The 27,658-nt window shown below is 37.5% G+C and overlaps 1 protein-coding gene across 7 annotated transcripts in view; it reads right to left on the bottom strand.

The window, feature by feature from the left end:
• CDK8 (cyclin dependent kinase 8) overlaps nucleotides 1-27,658 on the bottom strand; it is a 137,693-nt gene that overhangs the window by 109,153 nt on the left and 882 nt on the right. The window lies entirely within an intron of this gene.

Below are 27,658 nucleotides of genomic sequence, written 5' to 3'. Positions count from 1 at the left end.
TTTTTAAACTATAAAGAACAGAATTAAATTATAGATTTGAATGACTGAAATGAAATTTGACCAGACTGGTATCCAGTACTTATCCCCTGCACTGATCTGATTGGTAGTTGCCTACCATATCTAGTAGTAGTTACCCACTACATCTAGGTGCTTCTCCTCACTCCCAGTCTAGTTTCTGGTCAGTCCCCATGTTGAAACTGGCATATCTTTCTACCTTGCTTCCCCTTTTTCCAGTTCTGAGTCTTTAATCACACCAACTCTATCTCTGCTCTTTAAAAGGATACTTCAGGGGGGCAGAGCCAAAATGGTGGAGTAAAAACAGGACTTCTGCATGGCTCCACCTCCAATACATGTAAAAAAATTGACTAAACAAATTTTAGAACTACAGAACCCACAAAATGACAGAGAGAAACAAATCTCCCACTTAAGTCAGTCTGGCAGGCCAACAAGAAGGATCTATCCCACTGAACTGGAAGCCAAGCACAGTCCCACGGGAGCCACCTGGTTCTAGCCCCAGGGTGGCCGTGACCAGCAGCAGCCAGAGCAGATTTCAGGAGAGTGAATCACCAACAGCTGTGCTGATTTCCACACTTTTCAACCCATAAACACCAAAAAGAAAGTAAAAGTTCAGTCAGGAATTCTGTTGGAACTGGGTGGAGAAGAGCTGGGTCAGGTCCCTGACCCTGGGGTGAGAAGTGGCAGAGGTGCAGTGGCTACAGTTGCTACCCCATGGCTGCCTCCAGAGCTCCTAGCCTGCAGATTGTAGGGGGACCAAGTGACCATTCAAAGGATAATTGCTCTTGCTTTAACCTGCTTCAATCTGAATTGTGGTCTTGGGTGGTGATCCTGGGGTGTGTGGCCAGTGTGCCAGAGCTTGTGGGGGCTGCATAGAGGGCGCCCTCCAAATAGCTCTGGCAGCTACAAAAACCCCAGCGATTTGGGACATAGCTCTCTGCAATCTGGAAGCAGAGTTCTACCATGGCAAAAGCTCAAAAGTAAAGTAATTGACTGGCAATATGAACAAGCAGAGGAAGCAAAAACAGACCACAGAATTCTTTGTTGGGGACAAAAAGGATCAAAGCATGGAACAGGAGGAAGACAACAAAGTGAAAACTCCTGCATCAAAAGCTTCCAAGAAAAACATGAACTGTTCACAGGCCATGGAGGAGCTCAAGAAGGATTTTGAAAATCAAATAAGAGAAGTAGAGGAAAAACTGGGAAGAGAAATTTTTAAGAATGATGCAAGAAAATCATGAAAAGAAAATTAGCAGCCTAACTGAAGAAAATAATACCTTAAAAAAATAGACTAACTCAAATGCCAAAAGAGGCCCAAAAAGCCAATGGGGAGAAGAATGCCTTAAAAAGTCAAATTTGCCAGATGGAAAAGGAATTTCAAAAACTCACTGAAGATAATAATTCCTTCAAAATTAGATTGGAGCAAATGGAAGCTAATGACTTTATGAGAAATCAAGATACTATAAAACAGAGACAAACAAATGAAAAAATAGAAGGCAATGTGAAATATCTCACTGGAAAAACCATTAACCTAGAAAATAGATCCAGGAGAGATAACTAAAAAATTATTGGACTACCTGAAAGCCATGATCAAAAAAAGAGCTTAGACACAATCTTTCAAGAAATTATCAAGCAAAATTGCCCTGATATTCTAGAACCAAAGGGCAAAATAGAAATTAAAAGAATTCACCAATTGTCTCTTTAAAAGATCCCAAAAATAAAACTCCTAGGAATATCACAGCCAAATTCCAGAGTTCCCAGGTCAAGGAGAAAATACTGCAAACAGCCAGGAAGAAACAATTTGACTATTGTGGAAACACAATCAGGATAACACAAGACCGAGCAGCTTCTATATAAAGGCATTGGAGGACTTGGAATATATTCTGGAGGTCAAAGGAGCTAGCATTAAAACCAAGAATCACCTACCCAGAAAAACTGAGTATAATGCTTCAGAGCAAAATATCATCATTCAGTGAAATAGAGGATTTTCAAGTATTCTTGATGATAAAACCAGAGTTGAACAGAAAATTTGACTTTCAAACACAAGAAGCAAGAGAAGTATAAGAAGGTAAACAGGAAAAAGAAATCATAAGGAACTTATTAAAGTTAAACTATTTATATTCCTACATGGAAAAATGATAATTGTAACTATGAGGACAGTTGAAGGGAATATATATGTGTGTATATATAGGTATGTATGTATACACAAAATATATGTATGTACAGAAGAGTGTATGTGTGTATAAATATATGAGTGTGTGCATAAATATATGAGTGTGTGTATATGTATGTACATGTATACATGGAGGGCACAGGATGAGTTTAATATGAAGGAATAATATCTAAAAAAATAAAATCATGAGGTGAGAGAGGAATATATTGGGAGGAGAAAGGGAGAGGTAGATTAGGGTAAATTATCTCATATAAAAGAGGCAAGAGATTACAATGCAAGGGAAGAGCAGGAAGGTGAAAGGGAATGGGTCAAACTTACTCTCATTGAATTTGGCTGAAGGAGGGAATAACATACACACTCAATTGGATATCTTACCCTACAGGAAAATAGAGGGGAAGAGGATAAGGGGGGGAGGGAGAGGGGCAAGTTGGGGGAGAGGGTGGCTAGAAGCAAACACTTTTGAAAAGGGACAGGGTCAAAGGAGAAAATAGAATAAGTGGGAGTGGGATAGGATGGAGGGAATTATAGTTAGTCTTTCACAATACAACTACTATGGAACTGTTTTGAGTAACTACACATACAACCTATATTGAATTGCTTATCTTCCCAGTGGGGGTGGGTAAGGAGGGAAAAAGGGAAAAAATCTGGAACTCAAAGCTTTAAAACCAAATGTTTAAAAAACAATTGCTTTTTACATGCATCTGGGAAAGAAGATATATAGGCATTGGGGTATAGAAATCCATTTTGCCCTACTAGAAAGTGAGGCAAGGGGGGGGGGGGGGAGGATAAGGAAAGATATAAAAGAGAACAGATTGGGGGAAGGGGTATTCAGTAGGCTTGCTATTTTGGGGTGAGGGACAGGAGAAAGATGGAGGGAAAAATTTGTAACTCAAAATCTTGCGGAATTTAATGTTGAAAATTAAAAATAAACAAAAGGGTACTTCAGTTTTGCTATGAGGGAGAGAATTCTTGGCTTAGAGTTAGGAAGATGTGGGTTTAAATCTTTCAACAAGAGAGTCACCAGTAGTATAACTTGTATGCAAGCCATTCAGTCTCCTTTGGCTTCAGTTCCTCATCTATAAAGTAAAGGGAAAAAATGGTCTCTAAGGTCTGTTCCCTCCATGTCCAAATCTATAATCTTATGGTCTTGTGTTTTACCTCCCTATGTTTCTATTCATTATTCCTGTTATTTTGCAAACCAAAATATCCCTCTCTGACTACCATTTCTCATTAGTTGTCTCCTCTATTTAAATGTATACTCCTTGAGAACTGACTGTCTTCAATTTTATATTTGAATTTCCAGAGCTTACCACAGTGCTGGGCACATGGTAAGTTCTCAATAAATGCTATTTAATTCACCAACTCCTTGTTACTCTAAGAATGCCCACTCCAGTAGAATAGCTGATGACCTAGTAGAATCTCTGTTGAAAACATTTTAGGGAATTATTGTAATACGGATTAAAAAGATCATATGAGATTTCATACAAAGATCTTCATGGAGTTTTTTAAACCTAAAATAGTCTATTCTTATACATTTTTACAGACTACTGTTTCAGCCCACTGGCATAGAATTGTTAATAGAAAGAGAGCAGAGAAGTAGAAGAATAAAGTCTTTTAAGAAAATCTGTTTAGAGTGCAAATTCATAAAGTGAATTAGTGCCTGGGGTATAATGGGTGAAATACTGGGGTATACAGAGACTAGGCTGGTGAAGCTAAAGGAGTACTAGGTGTGATGGTGTCTAGAGAGCGATTGTTAAGACCAAAAAAAAAAAAAAAAAAGAGGAATTTTAGTGGGGATTCCAAGTTATTAAGAAATTATAATTGTCAAAAAATTTCCACTGGTACTAAGGCTCCACTTTTCTTAATGGCGAAAAGATTATTGGAGAAATCTTTGCAGATCTTTTCCACTTTACTGTTTTACAGTACTCCTAATCTTTCCATCTTATCCTTAAATGCCCTCTAGATAACTTTTGTTAGTTAGGTGTTAGACTAAGTCTTCTTTAAATTGGTTTCTCAACTCTTGTACAGTGCCACTGTTCATAATCTTTCACCATCCTTAACCATAAGATTTTACAAACAAGTGTATAACCTTGTTTCTCTCTGCCCTATCATTCCTTCTGGCAAGTAGTTTTTAATTTGATGACTAATTCAAATTTGGGGCTCCTCATTATGACACCATTCATAAATAATTCCATATAATACTAACAAAAACCAGGAAGAAATTATAAAAAGAGGAAATACATTCAAACTAATTATGAAATTAGACAAAGAAAACTACAGACTATGGGTATTTAAATTTATTGTTTGTGCAGACCCATTTGGCAGTCTGGAGAAGCCGATAGAACCCTTCTAAAAATATATATTTTTAAGGGCATAAAATGAAATATACAGGATTACAAAGGTAAAAAGATATATTGAAGCAGTCATCAAAATATTTTTAAAAGACAAGTTCATAGATCCAAGATTAAAAACATCTCCTATATGCCAATATCCCTAATGAACAATGACACCGAAATATTAAATGAAATATTAGCAAATAGGCTATATATTTTTAAAAACAAATCAGAATGAGCATTCAAGAAAAAAGATAAAGAGAAATGGTACAAATAGAATGAGAGTTCCTAAGGACATATAGGAAAGGGTGGTCAAATACAGAATAGTTTGGGGTGTTAACTGCTCTTTCACCCAGCAAAGCAGGATTGCTTGGATACTGCACAGCAAAAGCATTTGATATCCTCAAATGCCATTCCCTAATGCTACTGTCCTTCCTTTCAATCAAACTCCTTCAATTAAAAAAAAAAGTATCTACATAAATTGCCCCTATTTCTTTACCTCCCACACTCCTGAACTCCTTATTATATCTGCTTTCTGTAGTACCCACGCTACTGAAAACTCCAAGATTATCAATTACTTCTTTACTGAAAAATGTGATGGCCTCTTCAAGTTCTCATCCTTGACCTCTCATTAGTGCTTAACATTTATTACTCCTCCCTCCTTCAAGACACTTTCTTTCCCCTTAGTTTCTGTGACACTCTTCTTTTACAATTATCTACCCATCTGTCCAATAATTTTCAATCCTTTTCAGTTTCTTTTGTAAATTCATCATTCACTTTCTTCCCCCTACACAAAGGTATATCCTGAGACTCTTCCAGGACTCTCTCTTTCTCTATGTTCTCAGCAATTTTATGAGCTCCCTTGAATTCAACCACCAAATCTGCACAGATAACTCCCAAATCTACTTGCAGGTAGACAGCTCTTATCTCTCTCTTGAACTCCAGTCTTGAATCTCCTACTGACCCTTGGATATCTCCCTCTGGCTGCCCCACAGGTTCATAACCTAAGAATCATCCTTGATTCTTCATTCTCCCTCACCAATTAGTTGTAAAGTCTTGTTAATCCACCACCTCATTATTTCTCCTATCTGTCTCCTTTATTTTGATTCACACATCAACCACACTAGTTCAAGCCCTCATCACTTTTCATCCATGCTATTTCAATATACTGCAATTCCTGAGATAGATTGGGAGACACACACACATACACAACATATGTGTGTGTTTATGTGTGTATATATATATATATATATATATATACACATATATGTGTGTATGTATGTAATCCTGGGATTCCTACATCCCAACTCTCCCCTCCACAAACCTTCCTCCATACAGTTGCTAAACTGATGGTCTAAAGTACAGGCCTGACTGTGAAGTCCTCCACTCACAAAGTTTCAGTATCTCCCCACTGTTGTTAGAATAGTTAGTTCCTCTGTCAGGCAAAAAGTCAGCCCTTCAAAATCTGTTTCTAGTCTGAGTTGCTATTACTCCCTGCCTTGTGCACACTCCCCTGGCCATCCTGCTGTTTTCTGTACAAAACATTCTATCTCCTGTCTCTGTGACTTTGCCCAGGTTGTATTGCATGCTTTCTTTCCTCATCTCTACCTCTTAGAATCCCTAACTCTCTTCAAAGCTCAGCTGAACTTCTGCTTCCTTCAACAAAATGTTCAGTCACTAAGCACTTCTACTAAGTTTCTACTACAGTGAGTGCCAGGCACCGTGCAAGGCATTGTAGATACAAATACAAAAAGTTAGACAATCCCTACCTTCAAGGAGTTTCTATTCTATAAGGAAAAAATACATGTTCACAAATAAATACATACAGAATATATCTCTGTCCATATTCATAGATACATACATGGATATAGATATCAATATAGACACACAGTGATTGGAGGGAGAGGAACTAACAACTAGGGAAAGCAGGCAAGGCCTCCTAAGGAGATTAGCATTTGGGCTTAGCTTTGAAGGAAGTTTGGGATTCTAAGAGATGAAGGTAAAGAGGGAGAGTGTTCCATACATGAGGTACAGCCTGTAAAAACTTGCTGATATAGGATAGCTAATGTTGTATATGAGGAACAGCAAGTAAGTTAGCCTAACTGTAGAACAGAATACGAGGGAGAATAATACATGATCAGCCTGAAAAGATAAGTTGGGGGTGGACTGTAAATTACATCTTTAAATGTTAAACAAAAGTTTTCATATGTTTCCCAAGTGAAATGTTTCCCAGGGAGGAGAAGTGATAGTTCTTGAGAAAAGGAGTGATAGGTTCATACCTATGTTTTAGGAATATCAACTTAGAAGCTGTATCTCCATTTGACAGATGAGGAAACTGAGGTAGACAGACATTAGGTGACTTGCCCAAGTTCATACAGCTGGTAAATATCTGAAGCTAGATTTGAACACAGATCTTCCTGACTCCAGGTTTAGCTCACTGCATCACCTTGCCGCCCCAGAATTTGTATCCACAGAACCCAACACAGTGCAATTAATAAGTGCTGTTGATTATTATTAACTGATCTAGTTTTTCTTTTAAAATACCCATTTGAGCAGTTATCTCATAAACAAGATCCCTTACTAGTGGTCATCAAGCTCCCATGTAAAGGTCGCCAGTGACAAGAAAGTCACCATCATTTAAGGCTTTCACTTCAGTTTTTGACCACTTGTATCAAAAAATTATTGCTTATGTTAAATCAATCAATAAACATTTATAAAACACCTACCATGGGCCAGGCACTGTGCTAAGTCCTGGAAACACAAAAAGAGGCAAAAGGAAATCCCTGTCCTCAAGGAGCATAAAATCCTATTAAGGAAGAGATAACATACAAACAAATATATATGAAGCAAACTATAAATGGAATAAATAGGAAATAATTAACAGAGAAAATTAAGAGGGATTGGGAAAGGCTTCCTATAGAAAGTAGGTTTTTAATTGGGATTTTAAAAGTCAGGAATATCAGTAGTTAGAGCAGAGGAGGTAGTGTTCCAGGGTTGGGAGACAACCAGAAAATGCCCAGAGCTGAGAGATGTTGAACTCAAATAGACTTTCCTATAACTTCTATCCATAGTTCTTCCCTCTGACATCAAGCCCAAGTTCAATCTCTCTTCATGACAATATTTCAAGTAACTCTAGAGAGATCTCATATCCTCCCCTAACCCCTAGAACAGTTTCCACAACCTTCAACACCCAGGAACAGAAAAATCTTTGGACAGGATTATGCTTCTATAATAAGTGGTATAGTGAATCTCTGAGATGATCTAGTCCAAGTTCCTCATTTACAAAATTGTAACTTGCCTAAGTAACACAGGCCACTTGACTCATCAGTCAGTGAATTTTCCACTGCACCACACTGCCTTAATGACCAGTCTCCTCGTGTGTGTGTGTGTATGTGTGTGTGTGCGTGTGTGTGTGTATAATATTGGGTAGAAGTAAGTAGTAGTAGATGACTCATTTGACTTCAAGTCTGAAAAGCTTAGCTCTAAATTCTACCTCAAACATTTACTAGTTGCGTGCGTGAGCAATTTATCTAATCTCTCTCGTCCTCAGGCTCATCATCTGTAAAACGAAAATAACAAGAACTGTAATATATACCCCACAGGGTTGTTGGAATGATCAAATGAGAAAAGCACATTAAGCACTTTGCAAGCTTTAAAGTACTGTATAGATATCTGCTGTTGTTATTGTTGTTAAGATATCTATATATCCCTACATAAAGGCAATTCATCAGGCTATCAGAGCTTCATGGAAATATTCCTTAAAGTCACCTCATTCCCTTTGCTCTATTCTGTATTCAAAAAGTTCCATTCTAATCTAGTCTCTTGAGTGAACCCAATCAACTGGAGAGAGAATCTTGTACAAATAACCTGTAACAATTATCTTACCAAAAATATCTCCCACTATAAATTAATATTCTGATTTATAAGTGTTTCTTGTTGAATATAGTTAGTGTGACAATTCCCAAGAGACACAAATCCCTGGATAAAGAGAGAAAAACAAATTTCTGAACTATATAAGCCAAAAACCAAATCCTAGATCCAAGCTGACCTAAGATGTAGACACCTACAGAATTTCAGAGGTTCTCTAGTCTAACCCATGCCTAAATGAAATCCTTGACATTCCTGAAGATCCAGGGATGTCATTTCACTTAAGGACCACCAGGGAAGAGAAAGTCACTACTTTTTGAGGCAACACATTCTACTTTTAGAGATAGCTAACAGGAAGTCTTTCCAATAAAACTTGTCTTTCTGCAACTTCCACTCATTGTTCCTAGATGTGCCCTCTGGTATCAGTCAGAAAGTTTAAATTCTATTCCATATCACAGCCCTTCAAATATCAGTCTATTGAGATCTTCAAAATTCTACAGTTCAATGTGTTAGTTAGCATTCCCAACTTTGTGTCATCATCAGATCTGAACATCTATGACTTCATCCAAGTCACTAATCAAAAAGGTGGACCTTGTGAGGCTCTCCATAAGTAGTCAGTCCTCTAATATCATTTTGGTCACAACATTTATTATTTACATCATTTCACCTATTAATAGATCATAATATTTTATAAAAGTATCTCTCTTCCAAAAATATATGAATAAGAGATGCCAATTAAACACTTAATATATGCAAAACACTGTGCTAAGTACTAGAGATACAAATATAAGCCAGACAAATGGTCCATGTCCTCAATTAGCTTATATTCTAATGGAGAAAGACAACACATAAAAGGGAGCTGGGAAGGTAGAGGGAAAGAATGCTTATGAAAGCTGAGTATGGAGATAGTCAAAAAGGGTCATGAAGGCCTGGTTCCTGGGAAGATGAAGTGAAAGCTTACCTATCACAGCCCAGGATCCCAAATATGGAACATAAGGTTCCTAAAAAAATATTTACTGGAGCTGAGTCAAGATGGCGGAGTAGAAACAGGACCTCCACGCAATTCCACCTTCCCCAATTCACGTACAAGTGGACTCTGAACAAACTTTGGAGCTACAGAACCCACAAAATGACACAGAGAAGCTAACCTCCCACTGAGGACAGACCAGCAGGCCGGCAGGAATTGGCCAGCGCAGCACTCTGGGCCACAGCCAGGTTTTAGACACAGGGCGGGCCTGACCAACCACCAGTTAGAGAGACTCCAGATCACCAGCAGCTGTGGCCATTTCCAGATTTATCAATACATAGATGAGAAGGACAAAGTGAGAGGTCAGTGCAGTGTGGACTTTGGGACCAGGAGTTGGGAGAGCATCGGCTTTTGCCCCCAGGGTGAGAAGCCACTGAGACGCCTACAGCACCACTTTGCAGCTTCAGCTCCTGCCCTGCAGACTATAGGGGGACCAAGCAACCAATCTGAGGGGTATTCGCTCTTGCTTTAATCTGCTTGGATCTGGACTGCAGTCTAGGGTAGAGGTCCTGGGGTGTGTGACCAGCTTGCCAGAGTGTGTGGAGGCTTCAGAGAGGGCACACAACTAATACCTCCGGCAGCTGAGAAAACCCCAGCGTCTGGGATGGAAGCTCCCCTGTCTGGTGGCAGAGTCCTACTGTGGCAAAAAGCCCAAAAGACAAGTAATTGAGGGGCAACATGACCAGGCAAAGGAAGCAAAACAAACAGAAGACTCCAACACTAGACACCTATTTTGGGGACAAAAAGGAGCAAAGCATGGAACAGGAGGAAGACAGTGAAGTCAGAACCCATGCACCAAAAGCTTCAAAGGAAATACAAGCTGGTTACAGGCCATGGAGGACCTTAAGAAGCAGATAAAAGATGTAGAGGAAAAACTGGGAAGAGAAATGAGGAACAATGCAAGAAAATTATGAAATGAGAGTCAACAGCCTGACTGAGGAAAATAACACCTTAAAAAATAGACTAACTCAAATGGCAAAAGAGGCTCAAAAAGGCAATGGGGAGAAGAATGCCTTAAAAAGCCTAATTTGACAGATGGAAAAAGAATCTCAAAAGCTCACTGAGGAGAATCCTTCAGATTTAGAATGGAGCAAAGGGAAGCTAGTGACATTAAGACAAATCAAGATGCTATTAAACAGATCCAAACAAATGAAAGACTAGAAGGTAATGTGAAGTATCTCATTGGAAAAACCACTAATCTGGAAAATAGATCCAGGAGAGATAATTTAAAAATTACTGGACTACCTGAAAGCCATGATCAAAGAAAGAACCTAGGGGCAGCCAGGTTGCACAACAAGTAAGAGCACCAGCCCCAGTGTAGGGATGACCTGGGGATCGAATCCAGGCTCAGACACTTAGCACTCACCCAGAAACACCTGGCCATCTAACCTTGAGCAAGTTACTTAACCCCAATTGCTTCAAAAAATAAAGAAAGAACCTAGAACTCATCCTCCAAGAAATTCTCAAGGAAAATTGCCCTGATGTGTTAGAACCAGAAGGCAAAATGGAGGTTGAAAGAATTCACTCATCACCTCCTGAAAAAGATCCCTAAAAGAAAACTCCTAGGAATACTATAGCCAGGTTCTAAAATTCCCAGATCAAGGAGAGAATATTACAAGCAGCCAGGAAGAAACAATTTGAATATTGTGGAAACACAATCAGGATAACATAGGATCTGGCAGCTTCTACATTGAGGGATCAAAGGGCCTGGAATAGGATATTCCAGAGGTCAAAGGAGCTGGGATTAAAACCAAGAATCACCTACCCAGCAAAACTGAATATCACGTTTCGGGGGAAATATGGTCATTCAGTGGAATAGAGGACTTAAATTTGATATTCAGATACAAGAAGCAAGAGAAGCATGAGAAGGTAAACAAGGAAAAGAAATCATAAGCCACTTATCAAAGTTGAACTATTAACATTCCTACATGGAAAAATGATAATTGTATCTGATGAAACTTTTCTCAGTATGAAAATAGTTGAAGGGAATGTATATATATATATATATATATATATATATATATATGCATATAAATACATACATATGTCTGTATAGGAGGGTATATGGGCATATGAATACATATGAGTGTGTGTATATATCTTTACAGGTATACATAGATAGAGGGCACAGGATCAATTTAATAGGAAGGGATCATACTTAAAAGGTGAAATTAAGAGGTAAGAGAGGAATATAATGAGAGGAGATGGAGAGAGACAGAATGGGGTAAACTATTTCATTTAGAAGAGGCAAGGGAAAATGGTTACAATGGAGGGGAAAAATAGGAAGGCAAAAAGGAATGGGTCAACCTTATTCTCATTGACTTTGGCTCGGGGAGGGAATGAAATACACACTAAAGAGGGTATCTCACTCTACAAGAGAGAAGGGGGGGAAGGGGATGAGAAGGGGGATGATGGAAGGGAGGGCAGGTTGGGGGGGAGGTAAGTTGGAAGCACCCACTTTTGAAAAGGGAAGGGATCAAAGTAGAGAATAGAACAAGTGGGAGGTGAGATAGGAGGGAGGGAAACATAGTCAGTCTTTTACAATATATCTTAATGTTTTGCATTAGCTACACATGTACAACCTATACTGAACTGCTCATCTTCCCAGTAAGGGTAGATTACAAGGGAGGAAGGGAATGAATCTGGAACTCAAAGTTTTAAAATCAAATGTTTAAAATTACATATATGCTATTATTAATACTATTTTACATGTAATTGGGAAATAAGATATACAGGCACTGGGGCATAGAGATCCACCACTACTGGAAAAGTCGAAGGGGGTATGGGAGAGAGCAGACTGGAGGATGGGATATCCTGTGGGATTGCTATTTTGGGGTGGTGGGTAGGGGAAAAATGGGGAGAAAATTTGTAACTCAAAATCTGGCAAAAATGAATGATGTAAATCAGAAGTTAATAAAGCATTTGAAAAATGAAAATATATATATATATATATATATATATATATATATATATATAAATTTTTTTAAATAAAAAAATGTTTACTGACTGACTGAGTAAGAGGGATAAACATGATGGCTAAAGGACAGGAAGCATGGGATGGAGAAGGCCAGGAAATAGCATGAAAACCTCATTTAGGCAAGATGAGGAGAAAATTCACAGATGATAGATAGCTGGGCATCTAAAAAGCAGACAACTAGTTTTTGTTGAGAAGGTGTTACAGTCAGGCCAATTCCCTAGAACTTTAAGTCCAACATTATAATGAAATTAAATACTCCTAGGTCACTTAACAGTTAACAAAAGGAAATTTAAATTTACTCAGTTGGCATGCTGAAAGGACCCTCAACAAGGACGAAACATTAGTGACTTCCTTTCACTTCCTGATGGAAATGAGTCTGGTCAGCATGGCAGGGTGTAATGACTTACACAGACTTGAGATACCCTCCAATGGCCCAAACTCCCAGTGAATGGGCCATTTTATGGCTTTGGGGAACCAGGAAGTATATCAATGTGGCCTGAAGCAACTGAGGGGTTTGAACCTTAGCCCCTTGAGCCAATCAAGGCTTAGGGACTGTTTCCTTACCCTTTAGGGAAAGAACTAGGCTAATCTACAAGGCACAGGTAGAGATAGGACCTCACTCAATATCCTATCACACCCCTTATGGTAAGGTCCTAAAAGTCTTCCAATGGATTTTACAGCATTTAAATGGCTTTAGGGTAGTCACTAGACTAACTTGCCTAACATCAGAAATGTAAGGCAACACTGGAAGAACAAAAAGGGAGTAGGGGGTGACAAAGAGAACTGGTCTTGGTACTAGGCCTTGCTGTGTCCTAAGAAAAGAACAAGTTCAGAAGCAAAAAGGAACTATATGGCTCTGAACCAAGGAGCTGAGTAGGGACTTACTTTTAGCTTATAGTCTGGGATGAAGTTTGTATCATAATAACCAGGGAAGGAATATTAGACCAAAAGGAGACCTGAAATTCAATCACTCTGAATCTACCAAACTTCCCATCCTGTTAACAGTGGTTGAGTACAGCTGATGACAGAAATTCCATTGGAACTTCCAACCAGTAACGAGCTGACAAACCCAAACCTCCAGTCAGGAACTTGCAGAGTTCAGATTAGCACAGTGGTGAGCAGAGTGACCCTGATTGTGTTACTCTAGGAGCACTGAAAGCTTGCAGGTCCCCAGTCTAAGCTGTCCCTAAGAGCTCACAACAAATATTCAATATAATAAAGCAGCAGCAGGACTTAAGAGGACAAAATTTCAGCCATATTATTCCCTTCCAAAAATGTGCAGAACCTTACCCTAACATAAAGTAGACTCAAAGAATAAAGAAAAAAATAAAAAGAATTTGATCATAAAGAGCTATTATGGAGACATGGAAGCTCAAGGCCCAAAGACAAAAGCAGAGGACTCCATAACTTCTACAAGCAAAGCCTCAAAGAAATTCCTGGTGGAAAAAAAAATGAAGCACGAGATTTTTTTAAAAAAAGAATTAACAATGATTTTTAAAAAAACAAAGAGGGTGGGAGAGGGGAAAATGGGGGGGGGGGGGAATGAGAGCTTTTGGGAGAAAAAAATTAAAAACAGAATGGCTTGATATAAGAAGTACAAAACCTTGCCCAAGTAACAAACTCCCTGAAAATTAGGAATAAAACAAACAGAAACTGATGATTCCATGAGCCATCACAAAATATTAAAGTCAAAACTGATCTGGAGGGGGGGTGGCCAGGTAGCACAGCGAGTAAGAGCACCGGCTCCAGTGTTGAGAAGACCTGGAGATCGAATCCCGGGCTCAGACACTTAGCACCCACCCAGAAACACCTGGCCGTGTAACCTTGAGCAAGTTACTTAACCCCAATTGCTTAGGGGCAGCCAGGTGGCTCAGCGAGTAAGAGCACCGGCTCCAGTGTTGGGACGACCTGGAGATCAAATCCCGGGCTCAGACACTCAGCACCACACCCAGAAATAACTGGCCGTGTAACCTTGAGCAAGTTACTTAACCCCAATTGCTTAAAAAAAAAAAAACTGACCTGGAAAATAGATCTTGGAGAGATGATTTAAGAATAACTAGACCACCTGAAAATTATGATAAAAAAAAAATCCTAGACATCATATTTCAAGCCCTGACAAGCTGCCGGCTGGAGGGACTCCAGGTCAGCAGGAGCTGTGGCCATTTCCAGATTTATCAACACATAGGATACAAAGGACAAAGTGAGAGGTCAGTGCAGTCTGGACTTTGGGAGCCAGTAAGTGGGAGTGTGTGGCTTTTGCCCCCAGAGCGAGAAACCGCTGAGATGCCAGCACAGCCTTCCAGCACCACGTGGCAGCTTCAGCTCCTAGCCTGCAGGGTGTAGGGGGACCAAGCTGAGGGGTAATCGCTCTTGCTTTAACCTGCTTGGATCTGGATTGCAATCTAGGGTGGAGGTCCTGAGGTGTGTGTCCAGCTTGCCAGAGCATGTGGAGACCTCAGAGAGGGCACCCATCTAATCCCTCTGGCAACTGAGAAAACCCCAGCATTTGGGACGAAAGCTACCCTGTCTGGTGGCAGAGTCCTACTGTGGCAAAAAGCCCAGGAGTCAAGTGACTGAGGGGCGACATAACCAGGCAAAAACAAAGCAGACAGAAGATTTCAACATTAGAGTCCTATTTTGGGGACAAAAAGGAGCAAAGCATGGAACAGGAGGAAGACAGTGAAGTCAGAACTCCTGCACCAAAAGCTTCAAAGGAAAACACAAGCTAGTTACAGGCCATAGAGGACCTTAAGAAGCAGATAAGAGAAGTGGAGGAAAAATTGGGAAGAGAAATGAGGAACAATGCAAGAAAATTATGAAATGAGAGTCAACGGCCTGACTGAGGAAAATAACACCTTAAAAAATAGACTAACTCAAATGGCAAAAGAGGCTCAAAAAGGCAATGAGGAGAAGAATGCCTTAAAAAGCCTAATTTGCCAGATGGAAAAAGAATCTCAAAAGCTCAATGAGAAGAATCATTGCTTCAGAATTAGATTGGAGCAAATGGAAGCTAATGATTTTATGAGAAATCAAGATGCTGTTAAACAGATCCAAACAAATGAAAGAATAGAAGGCAATGTGAAATATCTCATGGGAAAAGCCACTGACCTGGAAAAAAGACCCAGGAGAGATAATTTAAAAATTATTGGACTACCTGAAAGCCATGATCAAAGTAAGAACCTAGAAATCATCCTTCAGGAAGTTCTCAAAGAAAACTGCCCTGATGTTTTAGAACCAGAGGGCAAAATAGAGGTTGATCATCACCTATCACCTCCTCAAAAAGATCCCAAAAAGAAAACTCCTGGAAATATTATAGCCAGGTTCCAGAATTCCCAGATCAAGGAGAGAATATTACAGCAGCCAGGAAGAAACAATTTGAATATTGTGGAAACAATCAGGATAACCCAGGATCTGGCAGCTTCTGTACTGAGGGATGGAAGGGCTTGGACGGAGGTCAAAGGAGCTGGGATTAAAACCAAGAGTCACCTACCCAGCAAAACTGAGTATCATGTTTCAGGGGAAAATATAGTCATTCAGTGGAATAGAGGACTTTCAAGCATTCTTGCTGAAAAAACCAGAGTTGAATAGAAAATTTGACATTCAGATACAAGAAGCAAGAGAAGCATGAGAAAAGGTAAACAGGGAAAAGGAATCATAAGGAACTTATCAAAGTTGAACTATTAACATTCCTACATGGAAAAACAATAATTGTAACTTATGAAACTTTTCTCAGTAGTTGAAGGTAATAGAAATATATATATGTCTATATGAGGGTACATGGGCATATGAATACATATGTGAATGTGTGTATACATGTTTACAAGTATACATAGATAGAGGGAACAGGATCAATTTAACAGGAAGGGATGATACTTAAAAGGTGAAATTAAGAGGTGAGAGAGATGAATATAATGAGAGGAGATAGGGAGAGACAGAATGGGGTAAACTATCTCATACAGAAGAGGCAAGGGAAAATGGTTACAATGGAGGGGAAAAATAGGAAGGCAAAAGGGAATGGGTCAACCTTATTCCCATTGAATTTGGCTTGAGGAGGGAATGAACTACACATTAAGTAGGGTATCTCACCCTCCAGGAGAGTAGGGGGGGGGGGGGAAGGGGATGAAAGGTGGGATGATGGAAGGGAGGGCAGGCTGGGGGAGAGGAAAGTTGGAAGCACCCACTTTTGAAAAGGGATGGGATCAAAGTAGAGAATAGAACAAGTGGGAGGTGAGATAGGAGGGAGGGAAATATAGTCAGTCTTTTACAATATATCTACTATGTTATTGTTTTGCATTAGCCACACATGTACAACCTATACTGAACTGCTTATCTTCCCAGTAAGGGTGGGTCACAAGGGAGGAAGAGAATGAATCTGGAATTCAAAAAAATCAAATATTTAAAGATATATATATATACTATTATTAATACTATTTTACATGTAATTGGGAAATAAGATATACAGGCACTGGGGCATAGAGTTCCACTGGAAAAGTCAAAAGGGTATGGGAGAGCAGATTGGAGGAGGGGATATCCTGTGGGACTGCTATTTGGGGTCAGTGAGTAGGGGAAAAATGGGGAGAAAATTTGTAACTCAAAATCTGGCAGAAATGAATGATGTAAATCAGAAAAAAATTTTAAAAATAAAATTAGAATTACATGTAAACTAGATTTCTATAATTTTAATAGCATTTTAAGTGAAAAAGGTTGCTCATTAATTAAAAGTATTCTTTAGTAAAGATTTATACCAACTAATTTACCTGTTCCACAGGATCAAAACTTTATATATACTATTTGGTTTCCTTAAAATAAAACATTTCAAAACATAATTTCAAAAATACCATAATATCCTGAATAATTTTAAACAATAATATCAAAAATTATCATATCAACAAGAACAACAAAATCTAATTCCTTTTAATTCCATAGACAAACAATGACTTCAGAGGAGGATAAATGTGTTTAAAAACCCAAGTCATGAGACAATTCTCACCTTGGATTGTTCCCTTGTTAGAATTCATAGACTCAGAGTCTATGGCCTTAGACTCTGAGTTTAAAGACCTTAACTGAATAGAAGATGAGCAATTAAAGTTTGTTTTACACTCCCAAACAGGAAAATGAACTTAAGTGAATCTTAAGCAACTGTTCTTTTATATCTAATATCAAGAAGTAACCTGAATCAAATTAAACATCCATTTTGGTCAAGTTTGGTTCAGAAAACATTTTGATGTTGTGATTATTCTTTTTTGTTGTTGTTGTTCTAAGTATTGTTTTTGTGTGGGCAGCTAAGTGGCACAGTGGAGAGAGCACACAGACATGGACTCAGGAGGACCTGAATTCAACTGTGATCTTAGACACATACTAGCTGTGTGACCCAGAGCAAGTTACTTAACCTTGTTTGCCTCAGTTCCTCATCTGTAAAATGACCGAGAGAAGTAAATGACAAGCTACTCCAGTATCTTTGCTAAGAACAACCCAACTGGGATTACTGAGAGTTGGACACCACTGAAACAATGCAGCAACAACAACCACCACTACAAACTTTTTGTTTTCTTGCTTATTGTATAGAAATAGATATTAACAGTACACATGTATGGATTTTAAGTTTATTTATCACCTGTCATGTTTCAGTATTGTTACCTATTTGTCCAAAAGAAAAATTATAGCTTAATAATTTTAGAAGACATATATTTGATCTCAGTTTAAACTAGTTTTATTAGGCACTTTTTTTAAAGCCCTTTATTCTAGTTTGTTTGTTTTTTTTGCTTTTTTTTTTTTTGGAGGGCAATTGGGGCTAAGTGACTTGCCCAAGGTCACACGGCTAGTTTTTGGGTTAAGCGTCTCAGGCTGGATCCAAACCCACATCCTCCTGACTCCAGGGCTGGTGCTCTATTCACTGCGCCACCTAGCCACCCCTAGTTTGTTTGGTTTTTTTTAATTAGAGCTGTTACAGTTTTTGGTTCACAATCTAAGTTATTCAACTCCCTGGCATCAAAGTAGCATATCAAACTTTTCTCCTCCATGAGATATCAGAGTGCTTAACTTTTTTTATTATTATTTTAGGGTACTTTCCTAGATTTTAAGAAAGAAACCGAGGCCCAGAGATAAGTGAGATACCTAAGGTCACACAAATAATAAGTCACAACTATGGGATCCTCAGAATCCAGATGCCATACTCTTTCCACTACATTATGACAACTTTCAAGTCGTGAAAAGTAGTTTTATGAGGTGATCATTGAAAAGGGAATAAAAATAGCTTTACTCAGGGGAGAGGGAGTCAGGCCTCTCTAAAACTTTTTCCAATGAGATAGGGAAGGCTTTGAAGAATTGGTAGAATCAGAATCTATTAAAATGATCCAGTTCATCAAACAGAAAGGGAAAGGTATTCTCCAAATAATGTGTAGCCTGGGATACGGTTCAGATGAAAAGGTATGATAATCTGTCAAAGGAATGAATAAATTTGACAGACAAAAGCAAAAAAAAAAAAAGGCCTACAGAAAGTAGAGGACACTAGAAGGGGGCAATCAGATGAACTAGCTTCAAACAGAGGGAAAGAATCTTGGCAAAAAGATATTCCCAAGACAGGACATATGTTCAAAACAACAGGTGACAAACTTTTAGAAAATTCCGACAATATTAATAGAGAATAATACTAAAAGTTGAGTCTAATGAAAAGGAGATTGTTATTACCCCCAGGGAAAAACAAAAATGAAAAGTACTTACCTAGACTAAAAACGTGTATTATTGGAAAAAGGAATCAAGTGTCACTCTGAAAAGGGTGGGAATGTGGGAAGGGAAGAAGTGGAGTTTCGGTACCTTAACACCAGCAAAAAGGGAGAAGAATTAAAAGAATTAAACAACAAGCATTTCTTAATTACCTACTAGGGTCTAGGCACTAGATCAGGTGTTAAGGATACAAAAACAAAAAATGGAGTCAGGGCTTTAAAAGAGCCATTGTCTTAGTGGAAACAATTTGGATACATTTAAGTAACATAAAATATAGTCAAAGTAAAGCTGAAAACCCAAAATGTCTAGATTTAACAATAAGACTAAATCTTTTTTAAAAGCAGGGGGAGGGAGGAGTGAGGAAGGAAACATAAAAGGGAAAGAAAACACAAGTAATCAAAAGTGCTTTGACAGCAGACAATCCCCAATCTTAAAAATGTTACAAAAGTTTATTTGTAATTATTCTCTTAGAATTCATAGAAACAAAGTTAATACATAGTGGTTAAGTAGGAAGCAAGCCATCATTAGCTTATTTAACTCTTAGTTCAACACTAATAGTGCTATAGCTTTTATTATTTCTAAGAGGAAAATCACCTCAGTTCCCAATTAGGAATTTGGGGTACCCAGAAAACACTGTTACTCATTAGAATAATGTCCTACTACATTTATCCAAATTCCATGGAAGAAAGTATTTCTTTTCCCTATCCCAGTATAGTCTCATCACCATCCTACTTCCAGAACATAAAAAAGAACTGCCTTCCATCTAAATTACTATATAGGTAAATTGCATGCTTATATCTTAGGGACTGCCCATGACCCTGTGATAGAAACCTACTAAACTCACAGAGACCTTAATTTCATGCAAACAAAAAAGGGCTTTAGCAGAAAACTAAGGCAAGAGGACCTTACTTCTAATCTAAGGGACAAACTCCCAGAGATAAGAGGCAGGGATTAAGGACTGAGAATACTTTGCATGAACTACACACATACATATAAATATACACACACATATGTAAGTTAATTTATTGTAATTTAATTTGCCAGTCTCCTTTGCTTCCAAAAAGAAAAAAGCCACAAAGCAAAACCTTCAGTAGCACAAACAATGTAAATGTCCTCAATTGTAAAAAGGCAAAGTGTATTGAGGAAATCTTAGAATTACAGAATCCCACTCTCAAAAATCTAGTACTTTAGAATGAATGTATTCTAAAATATTCCTTACTAGTGATCATCTTCAACTTTTATATTTCTCCAGAGATATTCACTATCTTCTGATTTAGCCCACTGCATTTTTTTTTGTAAAGCTCTCATTGTTAAGAGGTTTTTCTTCATATTTTCTTCAAGCTTCCCTGAAGCTTTCGCCTGTTATACCTAGTTCTAGCCACTAAAGCAAAGCAGAATAAATATAATCCCACTTCTACTATATGACAATACTTTACACACCTGAAATAGTCATTCCCATTCACTCCTGAGTCTTCTCTTCTTTAGTAAAACATCCCCAGATCCTCCAACCAATCTTTCTATGGAACTGCTTCAATTCCCCTCACAATCCAGATTAACCGACAGTGGATGAGCTCAGTTTATCAATACATCTGTCCAATAATAAAGTAATTTGGGGGTCAACAATAATAATGGGAGAAGAAAGGTCTCTTCAAGGAGCTGCCACCTGAATTTAGCCTTGAAGGGAACTAGGAATTCCAAGAAAACAAAGGTAAGGAAGGAGAGCATTTCAGAATGGGGAACAGGCTGTACAAAGGCAGAAGATAGAGCTTCATGTAAGCACTTTAAATTAAGGGAGTTGCATGGTAAGACCCTAGGTGTTAGAAATGTTCATTTGGAAGTCACGTAGAATATAGACTGAAGAGAAGACTGAAGGTAGGAAGACAAAATAGAAGACTTCTGCAATAGTTCAAGTAAGAGGTGATGAAGGCCTGGATGATGATGGCTATGAGCGGAGAGAAGAGGACAGATGTCAGTTATCTTGTAAAGATAGAATAAGACCTATCAACTGATTGTATATAACAAAGAAAAAAACATAAACAAGAAACAGCAGAATATCAAAAATGATACCAATCTTGAGAAGCAAGGTGACAAGGAGAATAGTGTTCCCCTTAACAGAAATAAAGTGTAAAAGAAGGGCATATTTAAAGTGAAAGATAATGGGCTCTGTTTTGATCTTGCTGAGTTTGAGATGCCTATATAACAGCTAAGTGGAGACGTTTGAAAGGATAGGATTAAAAGTTCAAGAGTTTAGGGCTGGATATGTAGGTGTGGGGGCCATCTACATAGTGATAATTGATAAAATGAAACCTGGTAAGATCACAGAGAGAAAGGAGGAAAAAAAATAAAAGGAAGAAGGAAGAGAGAGGGGAAGAACTTAGGACAGAGGTTAATGCATGGAGATCAGGACATGAATGAAAATCTAGAAAAGAATACAGAAAAAGTGTGGTCCTTGTGGCAAGAAAAAAGCCAGGAGAAAAGAATGTCATGAAAATCCAGGAAAGAGAGCCTATGTCAGGAAAATGGAGAAAAGAGAGCTTATTTAAAAAGAGGAAATGCTCAAAAACATCAAAACACTGTGAAGTTTTTTTTTTTTAAATAAAGACTATAAGAAAAGGCCACTTGATTTAGCAATTAGGATTGTTGGTAACCTTACTGAGAGTTGTTCTAATCAAGTGGAAAAGTCAGAAACCAGAAATGAGTAGAAAATTAGCAAGTACAGGCAACAAATGTAGAATGGATATAGATTGTGTTACTGTTCACTCATTTTTCAGTTGTGTCCAACTCTTTTTGACCCCATTTGGGAATTTCTTGGCAAATATGCTGAGTGGTTTGCCATTTCCTTCTCCAACTCATTTTACAGATGAAGAAAATGAAACAAATGGAGGGTTAAGTGACTTGTCCAGAATCATACAACAGAATCATACAATACATAGACACTTACAAAACTAGTAGATGTCTGAGGTCAAATTTGAACTCAGGAAGATGACAGCCTTTTCTATTTGATGGGCAGTGAAAGGAAAAAGATACAGGACAAAATCTTGAGAGTATAGCAAGGTAAAATAAAGTTTAGCTCCAAGTAGTTAAGGAAGTTATTGGTCATATGAGAATAAAACTTTAAATTGAGGAGATTTATCAACCAACAGAAAGTAAATGGAAAGATAACTTGAATGGGAAGCAAAAAAGCTGGGATCTAGTTCTAGCTGTCACTTGTCTCCACTACATAACCCTAAGCAAACCATTTCCCCTCTGGATCTCAGTTTCCTCATTTATAAAATGAGGGGGCTAAACTAAGATAAGTAAGGTCCTTTCCAGCTCTACAAGGTGGGTAAGACAACTTTTAAGGTCCCTCCAGCTCATATGAATTAAAGCTTATTTCAATACTTCAAGGACCTATAATCAATCAGTGGTTGTGCTTCCTCTACTAGTATAAATCACAACTCTGCTATACTTCCTCTGTGTGAACAGCTGTGCCAAAGAATTCACCACCCTGCAGCCAATTTGATGATGATCCTCTCCAAACTTATCTAAGCCAGTCCTTGAACAGATATAAAGTCTGTCATTGGGCTCCTATCCAAAGCTCTTCCAAAATGGTATGTCCTCTAAGAGATTATATTCCACTGTCAAAGTCTTGGAGAACCATGGTCACATTCATAACAAAGTAAATTTTTTTTAATCCAATATATAAAGAGAAGTTGAAAATCAGGGAGAGAAATAATCTAAGGGGCAGACTCCCTGAGAAGATAGAAAGGGAAAGGACCACAGCAGCAAGTAGAGGGGTTGCCATTGGCAAAAATGGCCATCTCATTTTCTGAAATGAGAGTAAAAGAGAAGAGGAAACTCAGAACAGATGGCCTCAATTTTTTCAGTAAAACATAAAACAAAGTAATCTGATGACATAGAGAGGATATGGCAATTAGGTGGCTTAAGAAAAGATGATATGGAATAGCCACTGTGGAAAACATGACAGAAAGTGAATCAAGAAGAGTAAAAGGATTATAGTGCAGTAGTTAGGGCCCAGTTGAGACTGGAAAACCTAAATATGTAATAGACGCAATCTATTACAATTGTGATTTCTTCTAGCTGCGCTGAATAGGAAAAGAGAAAGCAGATAGTAGCTTGGGATCTGGAAAGGAATGGGTAACAAGAGTACAATAAAAACACATTGACTCTGCAACTCATAAGCCATGGGTTCAAATCCTATCACTGACACCTGGATAAGTTGTTTAAGTGCTCTGGACTTCATCTGTAAAATGAGAAGATTAGACCAGGTGGACCCTGAAGTCTCTTCCAGTTCTACATCTTCAATCATTCAATTAGTAAATGTTTATTAAGCACCTACTAAATGCCAGCCATAGTGCTAAGTGCTGGGGAAACAAAGAGAAGCAAAAGATAGTCCCTGTCCTCAAGGAACTCATAAGATCTGTGACCTAGGAATGTACATTAATGAGGCAAGGGATTCAAGGGTCCAGGGTAAAATTAGACCGATTAACTAAGGAGCTGAGATTTGGTAGACTTTTTAAAAAGGATATATCTAGGTGTTGATACCCTTTCATTTGACTGTCCCATGGAGCAAGAGTCTTGAGAGCAAATGAATCACTGAGCAGCACAACAAAAGGCAGTTGGTTACCAAGTCCAGAATTTAAAGGATCCCAGGGCAGCCTCTAAAAAATTCAATGGCAGTGGCAGGGCAGCAGTTTTGCCATGAGAGTCAAGGAATGTCAATTCCAGATTTCAAAAATTCTATGAAGGAGCGGCTAGGTGGCGCAGTGAATAGAGCACTGGCCCTGGAGTGAGGAGGACCTGAATTCAAATCCGGCCTCAGACATTCTACACACACACACACACACACACACACACACACACACACACACACACAGCCGTGTGACCTTGGGCAAGTCACTTAACCCCAACTGCCCTACCTTCCCCCTCCAAAAATAATGCTATGAAACAAACTGCTAATAATTAGTAAATAGATGTCCACTTCTCCTTCAGAATTAGCCATAGTCTATGTCCCAATATGAGACTAAAGTCACCATGGACATAAAATAGAAAACAGTTATGCAAGACTGTCTACTGGATGCCTCATAAAATCAGAAATTTAACAGCTGTTGAATTTTATCTCACTTTGCAAAAAATGTTTTATCTTGTATACACTGAATTCTATACTTTTTTTAAATCTCCAGAAGTTTTCTTTTTCCATTAGAATTTATAACTTTCAGTCTTAAGCTACTTATCTTCATCAAAACTGTCTGTGATTGAAAAGTACTTTAAGTAATCAGTATTATGATCCTAAGCATAAAGATTCCAAGAAGAGTTCAAGAACATATAAGAACATACGCCAGTTTACTAAATCTAATTACACAAGTTAAGAGAAAGCATATAATCAATTCTGTGTTAGGAAATATAGATGTGTATGTACACATACACACACATATATACATGCACAACATATATTTTTAATTACACATAAAGAATGCTGAATCTTCCAAGAACAATTTTAAATGTGAATATTTATATTAATGCTATTATGTTAATTTATAAGTAGCCTTACTAATCTTCAAAAATACCTTGAAGGAATTTTACTTAACACTTGCCCACTCAAAAAAAATGGAATTATGTGATATTTACTTTCTCAGGAAACCCATAACATTAAAGGCAATCTATTAAAAGAAATATGTTAAGATATGAAAAACTTCTCATAAAAGAACATTTAAAATCCTATAAATGATCTGGTCTTAAACTGAGCTCAGATTTTTAAATCCACAAACCCAGCATGTCTACTGCTGCACATATTCCCACATTTTTTAAAACAAACTGGATTTAGCTGCCTAAACTTTGTACAGAGTACATGCAACTGATCTGAGAAAAAACCACCCACAGAGTTGGTACCCAGACAGAAAGTACACTTTCTATCTTATTTATATTGACAATGGGCACAAATTAATTTCAAGATTTACTATGCATTTATGTAATATTTAATTTTGAACTTTGGGGGATTATTTAAAACTAACTCAATTATAAGAAGTTCTTTTCCCTAAAATATACAACACATCAAAAAAATTTTCTATTGTTTGCTTCACTTTTAGTCCCCAAAATTCAAGCTTAACAGATTGTTTAACTTATACAACTTGTCATGCAACGGAATGGTGACTCAAATTTAAAAGGAAAAAAAGTATAATGAATATATTTCATTCCAAAAAAGTGTGATTACTGAAGGAAATCCTTGCTGATATACTTTAGTGCAGATAGGTACACCAATTATCTGTATTTCAAAGTTCACTTGGTCATGAGAATAATCTGATATAATAGTTATAAGATTTAATTCTAATGGCATTTTAACAGGTGTTAAAATATATAAATAAAACTAATTTCATTTTACTGTACACAGTAAAGATAAAATTTCACAGCAATAACCACTTTCTCAAATTTGTGCCTATCATTTGCTGAGTTCCTTGATCAGGTTGAAATTTAAGCTGTAGAATATGTGCTAAGTAAATCAATATTAAAAAACAAAAATTACTTAATCATATTTACTTTATTAAAAAATAATAGCTGTAGAAATTTTCATCATCAAGATGAAGGGTAAATTACATACATTGCATTAAATAGACATAAAATAAAAAGATAACTTCAGAGACACAATACTATATTTTACAGAACAAGAAAAATAGACCTCTGGAAAACTGAAACAATCTTAAGTTAAAATCTGATATCAATACATTTTTAAAAGTTCATCATATAAACAAAAGGAAGCTCAAAGTATTTTAAATAAAAATTTCCTTTTGAAAATAGTTTTCCTTTTGTTACAAGAAAAAAATTTTTTAAACAATTTATTCAAGGCATTCTTTTAAAAACAGTTTTTAAAATTATGGTAATTTTCCTATTTTTTTCAAAACAAATAAAAACATGACAATGAGACTTAAAAATATATTGAAAAGTATCTCCTTCAAGCATACAGTAATACAGTTGGTTTAATAAAATGTGTAATCATAGCTAAAGCCACAAATTTGCGTATTTATATTAGCATACATTGGCAATTTCTGAAAATGTAGCTGCTTCCTCTTAAGGAATAAAAAAGTAATTTATAATCACTAGAATTTTATAAAACAAGTGACGACTTTTGATCAAAACAACCAGATTTTCTAATTTCTTTTCCTAGGGTCCAAATTTTATAAATTTCTCCAAACTTATACACTGTTGTGGAGAGGAGTTTTTGGGGAAATGTCTGTAGGAAATTAATCAAGCATGATTTGTAAAATGCATATACTCTTCCGGTCACACTTTAATGAAAAATCTAATTAGACAATAGAGTAAGCAACATTCTGAAATTGATTTCTTAAATGTCACTGTAGTGACTATTCTGTTTTAAAAAGGGAGTGGGAATTTTAAATATATTCAATAAATAGTATCAAGTTTTTAAATACCTTCAGATTGATTGCAGATATATAAAAAGCTTTACTACTACAAAAAACTGCTGAAGTATATATACAAATCAGTAACTATGGCACTTTTCCTCATGGGATTTCTATTTCACATTCTTTTTGAAAGGAATTTCAATAAAGGCAAGAAAAATGTGGAATAAGAACTTCTCTTCAATATCCAGAATACTCATATCGTTTTTAATTGTTAAAATATTCTAAGATTGACTTATTACATCCCTGTCAAATGCTTATTTCTGTGCTGACGTTCCTGATTGATCCATCACATCTTGCTTTCCAAATATAAAGAAAAAAATCAAGTTGCCCTGTTTTTAATGTTAAGTGGTAAATAGCCAAAAATGATGGGGATATGCAAGTATTTCTATGTTGATTTTAAATAAAATTTCAGAGCTTATATAACAGGACTTCAATAGTCTCTTCCCAACAATTCCAAGTGGAACGCAGGTTAGGAAGATATTTATTCATGTAAAAGAAAACAGGGAGCTAATCAAATACATTTTTCACCCTAATTGACAACTGCCTTCTCTTTTGTCGATGTTATAAAATATTCTGTCTACTGACAAAGGGAAAAGGGAGTATTTCACTTGTCAGTTCGAGTAGCTAAACTGAGGAGATTATCAGTCACAGATTTAATTAAGTTATGTACAGGAAAGATTTTTTTTGTCAAGTAAATGGACTATTTAAAGTTCACTTCCAGCTCCTAAATTTGGGGAGAGGAGGAGGGAATGGCTAGGCATACAACATAGTCCCTATTTGTCACTAGTCTTTTCCCACCACCCACCCTGCACCAAACCCCCATTGTTCTATGTAAAAACTCACTGCTTCTCTATGGGCTAATGAAATCTAAATGGCAAGTGCCACATACACATAGGAGATGATCATAGTAATCAACTCCCCCTATCAACATTTACTTGCCGCCTTCCAAGAAATAAAACCCGAATTTAAAGGTAAAAATTTTTACAAACTGGCTGGGGGGGGGGGGGGAGGGATAGGAAAAGAGAGGGAGAGAGAAAAGGGGAGAAGGAAAGAGAGAGGGAGGGAGAGGGAGGGAGAGAGAGAGAGAGGGAGAGAGAGAGGGAGAGGGAGAGGTAGAGAGAGAGAGAG

Source organism: Petaurus breviceps, unplaced genomic scaffold (assembly GCF_028583685.1).
Source record: "Petaurus breviceps papuanus isolate PSGF00001 unplaced genomic scaffold, PetGlider_PUasm1.0 91133, whole genome shotgun sequence".
Taxonomy (NCBI): Eukaryota; Metazoa; Chordata; class Mammalia; order Diprotodontia; family Petauridae; genus Petaurus; species Petaurus breviceps.
This window is presented reverse-complemented; position numbering and strand designations above follow the sequence as displayed.